Genomic DNA, 7,000 nt, shown 5'->3' with positions numbered 1-7,000 from the left:
CTTTTCTAACAACCAATTATAGCACATGTTTTCTAGAAACTTAAAATATTTTGTTTTCCCTTGTTTCCTTTCCTCACTGGGCTATTTTCGATGTTAGAGCCCCTGGGCTTATAGTATGCTGCTTTTCCAACTAGGGGTGTTGCTTACAAGTAATAATAATAATAATAATAATAATAATAATAATAATATGCTGTAATTTTCATAAACGTTTTCGTTGTTGTGCCTTTTTTTCTGGAAATCTACAGTTCCATAGTGTCGGGTTATAGGAAATCTATTTCCATTTTGTATGATGCTAATAAAGTGTCTTTCTTAGCTAGCTGTTACAGGAATTTTCTGGGGGAGGCTAGAAGAACATGGAGGAAAAGTTATAAATCAGGAAAAAACAGAATTCTCAGAATTCCAAAGCTTTCTAGAAGGGGAGAAATTGGACAACTGAATATTGTAATCTCAAGAGGCTTACCGATTTTCTCTTTTGGAAAATTATGATAAATTTAAAGGAAGGAAATTCATTACACAAGGCTTCTCTGTTAAGGAAATTTTTTGACGTAAGAAATAGCAACTAAATAAAGCAGACAGCAGGACCATGAAATTGATGGTGATGTTAATTGATGAGAGTGGATTTGTGTATTTCTTTATACGCTTGTTTGGGTATAGATAAATGTATATAAATATATGTGTATATATGTATATATATATATATATATATATATATATATATATATATATATATACATATATATATATATATATATACACACATATATGTATATATATATACATATATATGTGTATATATATATATATATATATATATATATATATATATATATATATATATATATATATATATATATATTTAGGTATGTGATTTATTGTCATGGATATACAAGCATAGTTTATCACCTAGCAAACAACGCAAGCCACTGTGATTTTGAGATACATTATATAAATCACACAAATACACACATACCGGTGTATATATATATATATATATATATATATATATATATATATATATATATATATATATATATATATATGCATGCTTATATAAAGTTTTATCTTGGGATTTTTGAATAATTTTCTTCTCCTATTTTAGCATGTTGGAATCATTCCTGACAATCCAAGGTTATTTTGCAAAGTAAACTTATGCAGTTATAGGAGACTTTTTGTTGGAGAGGGGCGTTGCTTTCAGGTCATGCAAAAGAGGCTTATAATAATAGACCTTTCAGGTGTTCATGTTTAACCTTCCTTGACCTTTCTTAGATATTGTATGACCAAAGTTGAAACGTATATTGCTTGAGCAATTGTAATGCCAAAATACATGTAAATATGCCCTTTTTACTTTCGTTATTTATTCTATAATGCTGTTTTTCCATTACGAAAGTTTCCATTATTTTTCCAGTGGTAGTTTTGATCATTTTCCCCAGATGTATACGGACTAAATATTTCCCCCATATACTGCAAATATTCCTCAACCTCAATATTTTCAACCAGCTCAGTATAAATATCTCTCTCTCTCTCTCTCTCTCTCTCTCTCTCTCTCTCCAAAGTATTTTAGTCTTGTATTTGCTTTTCTCATATACTGCTGTTTTTCCTCAACCGCAATATTTTCAAGCAGCTTAGTATCTTCTCTCTCTCTCTCTCTCTCTCTCTCTCTCTCTCTCTCTCCAAAGTAGTCTTGTATTTGCTTTTCTCATATACTGCAGTTTTTCCTCAACCACAATATTTTCAACCAGCTTAGTATCTCTCTCTCTCTCTCTCTCTCCAAAGTATTTTAGACAGTCGTCTGTTAGTTTTCCCCATATACTGCAATTTTTCCTCAACCTTAATATGTTCAACCAGCTTAGTCTCTCTCTCTCTCTCTCTCTCTCTCTCTCTCTCTCTCTTCAAAGTATTTTAGAGTTCTGTTTGTTTTCGTATACTGCAGATTTTCCTCAACCACACTATTTTCAACCTGTTTAGTATAACTCTCTCTCTCTCTCTCTCTCTCTCTCTCTCTCTCTCTCTCTCTAAAGCTTCCAAATATAACTATGTTGCTATCTACTGGACCATCTGTCAGCCAGTTGTCAGTCTCTTGCGTAGCGTTATCCAGTTGGCCAAAACGGCACCACTTGAAGATACCATCAACAAATTAATCTGAGCGTGTGGTAGGAAAAAGGCTAAGTGTGAAAAGTCGTATCTCATAAATAGACGAGACATCAGTAAGCCGTAGCTCACGAACAGAAAGAGACATCGCTGACGTTCTTATTGACTGAGCAATGGGATGTTATTTATTTATTGGAGTTTCAATTCTCCAATGGTTTTGTTTGATTGTATTTTGGCAGTGGGGAGATTTATTTCAAGTTTTTTTTTTATAGTTTATTTTTATTAAGGTATATATAAATGTTACAAAAGGTGTGCATTACTTTATATGAATTTTTCTAGTCATTTTGTATTGGTTAATTATAGTTTGAATTCTTCAAATTTCCTGGGGAATTGGGTGAATTGTATTAATTGCGTTTTTAAAGATAGTATAAAGTTGAATGAGATTAGCGTATGCTGTAATGTACATTACAATTTTAACTCTCTCTCTCTCTCTCTCTCTCTCTCTCTCTCTCAGTATCTTATAATCAAACAAAATTGTCGAAGAACAAAATATCAGTGCAATTCTCATAAAGTTTGAAATTGTTTTAATTTCTTTTGTTATTATTTTGTTTTATTTCGGGATGGAATTTAAGTGTTCATAGCTGCTGTATTTTTATTTTCAAACGAGCTTTTCTATAGTCACTCGTAATCTCATTCCACATTAGATTTGGATGGTACATTTTAAATACACGTCAAACATACGAAAACATCCGAAAGCACACAAACATATGTTTCCGAGCTTTGTAGTGGGTCCGACGAATAACACCATCATGACCTGACAATGACATTTGACAGATAAATTCTCCCGGTTTTCTTAGATGCAAGGCAGATGTGTCTTGGTTATTCAGGGGACCTGTCATTCTTGCCTTTCACGGTGCTTGTGTCCTTTTCAAGCATCTTAACATTTGGAAGGGGATGCTCTAAGGCGTAAAAGGATGTTACTATGCTGGAATGGAAGTGTCATTTAGATTTGTATTTATTACCTCCGCCAACGAAGTAGGGAGGAGGTCATGTTTTCGCCACTGGTTTGTCTGTTTGTGAACAACTTCCTGGCCACATTTCTACTCATAGAATGGTGACACTTTCAGGGATTATAATTGTTATGTTGGGATGTGGAAGTTATTCAATTTTGAAAGTCCTAGGTCAAAGGTCAAGGTTGAGCAAAAGCTTGAACGAATTAAGTTCACCTGATCTGAAAGTATATATGTATGTTCGATGTTGAATGTATATATATATATATATATATGTGTGTGTGTGTGTGTGTGTGTGTAAATATATATATATATATATATATATATTCGGCATAATCCTCTCACGACTTTTATTTCTTTTATATCTAGTAGAGGACCACGCCAACTATTAAGAGAAAAGAATAGATTGGTTGAAAATCGTCGAAAGGGCAACCGGGCCATAAACAGTAAAACTTACGTGGTGTAAAATAGAGGTTTTTCAAATAATGTCCCTTACGACCCGTTGTAAGAACAGTTGAGGTCATAAACATTACAAAGAAATTTAGGATATGTCTTTAAAAATCATTTTAGATAAAATTGGCTACGGTTTGTCGAATTGAATTTCAGTAATCCCCGTGTGGTTTAGATTTTGGCTGTTCAAACTGTGACCCCGTGAATTAGTGTGGGACCGTTATTATTATTATTATTATTATTATTATCATTATTATTATTAGAGTTCTCTTGCTTGAGAGTACACTTGGGCACACTCTTTCTATCTTGTTTCTCTTCCACTTGCTTTTATGAAGTTTTTATAGTTTATATATGATAGATCTAATTTAATGCTGTTAATAATCTTAAAATGTTTTATTTGGATTGTTATTATTTCTCTTAAAGTTTATTTATGTCCATGTTTCCTTTCCTAACTGGGCTATTTTTCCCTGTTGTAGTCCTTTGGCTTATAGCATCATTCTTTTCCAACTAGGGTTGTAGCGTAGTAATAATAATAATGATAATAATATTATTATTATTATTATTATTATTATTATTATTATTATTATTATTATTATTATTACTTGCTAAGCTATAAGCCCAGTGAGGAAAGAAAACAAGGAAAAATCAAATATTTTAAGAACAGTAACAACATTAAAATAAATATTTCATATATAAACTACAAAAGCATTAACAAAACAAGAGAAAGATAAATAACATGAAATAGTGTGCCAGAGTGTACCCTCAAGCAACAGTTAAAATAATTTCAATGTTTGCGGCAAGATTGCTTAAATAGGGACTGTGACCCTTGTTCTTAACCTATATTTATTGTCGGGTTTCTCAATATTTATTAATCGATTTCCACCTCTTCTTGGTTAACTTTTACAAGTTAATTGAATTGTTTTGTCTCGATGCCAGAGACCTTCATCAATCAGTCAGTCAGTCATATCAATGACGGTGTGTTACGGATATCAGCTGGTGATCAAGTTTCAAGATGATGTGTGAAGAATGAGTGAAGTCGTACATTTTTCTTGGGAAAAAAATGTTTATTGGTTGATTAAGGGAAACTGTCATGAATTGGAATCCATAACATTTAAGATTCTAGACAAGATTTGCTTACTAGCTGAAACCTTTGTCCTTTGAAGAATTTTAACAGACGTATTTCTGATTTTTCATATTTTTCATTTTATTCACCTCTCTTGCTTGCCATCTTCTAATTTATGACGCAATTCTTGGTTTGTTTTTCATTTAAATTTCAACTGTTGTATTATAACCCAAGAAAGAGTCAATTACTGTAATTAGTTTTTTATAGTTTATATAGGAAATATTTATCTTTTTTGTTGTTACTGTTCTTAAAATACTTTATTTTTCCTTGTTTCCTTTCCTCACTGGGCTATTTTCCCTGTTGTGGCCCCTGAGCTTATAGCATCCTTCTTTTCCAACTAAGGTTGTAGCTTAGCTAGTAATAATAATAATAATAATAATAATAATAATAATAATAATTGATCAAAGGTTATGTAATTTGGCATTACCTCCGGATTTTCCCAATGAAAGATATATACTGGGTTTTTTTTTTTTATGAGCCGAGCTATGCCCTGCATAATTTCTCTCTATTTGTATCATGGCTTTGATCAGCCCTAGAAGAAAGCCGTTTACTCATGTCTCTCTTAGATAGGTTCTCCTTATTTTGAGATGCACTTTCAAGAAAGGTCCAAGATGATTTACATGCCTGAGAAGAGCAGATGACGTATGAGGCCGTTCTGGCCAATTTAGTTGCGACTTTGCGACCTCGCTGGCATAGATTGTTGAGAGAGAGAGAGAGAGAGAGAGAGAGAGAGAGAGAGAGAGAGAGAGAGAGAGAGAACTTCCTGCTATATGAAGTCTTATATTTAGCAATGACCACCAGGTGTCTCGTGTATTTTTCTTATTGCATGTGTCATTTGTACTGCTGAAAGAGGTGTCCTATTTGGGTCCACCAGTTAGATGCAAATACTGTTGGTTGAATTGCCATTAATTCTGGTCGGTAGCTGGAGAATCAAATACTTTCATCATATGGATTATGGACCGGTGAGTTCTGAAATTCCTGCCTCATTTAAATTTTCATCTCCTGTATTGAAAGTTGTGAAATTCCCAGTTATATAAAGTTGAGTTATCCGTATTTCAAGTTGTGAATTAATACCGATTCTTGAAATCTGGAGTATTTTCAGTTGAGAAATCTTGGCAGTTACTTTAGTTATTACCTCGGTATATATAGAAGAGGGAACCTTAAGTGTTAGAAGCCTTGAATTTCTCTTATTTTTTATGATAGATTTAATTTTTAATTTTAGTTCCCATTTTACCTTTTTGTTTTTTATGGAAGTCTTCAGTGTCCTTCCTTCACCCATTGCTAGGTAGTTTTCCAGATTTTGTTTGGATATTTTCATACTATTCCGATACAGTAGATCGCCCTCTTAATGTGCACGCGCTCACACTCACACACACACACACACACACACATATATATATATATATATATATATATATATATATATATATATATATATATATATATATATATATATATATATATATATGTATATATATATATATATGTAAGTATATAAATACATACATACATACATACATACATACATACATACAAAGGCCGTTTGTTAATCATGATATTACCATGTCTGGTACATATTTACCTAAAACTCAATAACTTTCGTTACTTTAAAGTAGAATTGATTTAGAAGTTTCTAATGAATATGTTCAAAAGAAACAAATGATTTTTATTATGCCATTTTTTATGGTTTTCTTACGCACAAGAAGAGATATTTTATATTTATATTGAAGTCGTCTAATTACGATAATTAATTTTTATCTACATTCCACTTCCCCAGTATCATCCAGCTAGCACGACCCCCCTTGGTTAATGCCAAATATCTTTCCACTAACTGACCGTATGTAAATGACCTCCTTGTGTCTGCCTTGTCATGTTGTACCGAGAAGAGAAATTGGATGAGATGAGTTACTCTGCATTCTTTGTTCTTATTATTTTTATAACAAGGGACAAGTACTGATATCTATTAATATCTATAATGGAATGCATTAGTCTGCAAAGAGTCTGGTCATTTTAGAATTATTATTATTATTATTATTACTAGCCAAGCTACAACCCTAGTTGGAAAAGCAAGATGCTATAAGCCCAAGGGCTCCAACAGGGAAAAATTGTCCAGTGAGGAAAGAAAATGAATCCCTTACTTTCATTGCAGATAGGTGAAAGTATTGTGGGTATAATGAAGCAAGCATAGAATTGGGTCCGAAGGTAGAATATGTCTCATGGGGATTTTTAGATGTTGGGCCAGATCAGATTCGACCTGGGACAGAGATGACGGTCATTTTCAAGATGGCCGCTATTGCTTATTTGAAATAATTGGCTATTGTACGTTTAA

General features: G+C 32.5%; 1 protein-coding gene and 1 pseudogene across 1 annotated transcript in view; both read left to right on the top strand.

Moving 5' to 3' along the window:
- LOC137623613 (uncharacterized) overlaps positions 1-3,490 on the top strand; it is an 85,299-nt pseudogene extending 81,809 nt beyond the window's left edge.
- The window catches only part of BORCS5 (BLOC-1 related complex subunit 5), a 256,791-nt gene that overhangs the window by 154,289 nt on the left and 95,502 nt on the right, over positions 1-7,000 (top strand). The window lies entirely within an intron of this gene.

The sequence above is a fragment of the Palaemon carinicauda genome, chromosome 30, assembly GCF_036898095.1.
Source record: "Palaemon carinicauda isolate YSFRI2023 chromosome 30, ASM3689809v2, whole genome shotgun sequence".
Classification (NCBI taxonomy): domain Eukaryota; kingdom Metazoa; phylum Arthropoda; class Malacostraca; order Decapoda; family Palaemonidae; genus Palaemon; species Palaemon carinicauda.
The sequence above is the reverse complement of the archived record's forward strand: the minus strand, read 5'-3'. Positions and strand labels throughout refer to the sequence as shown.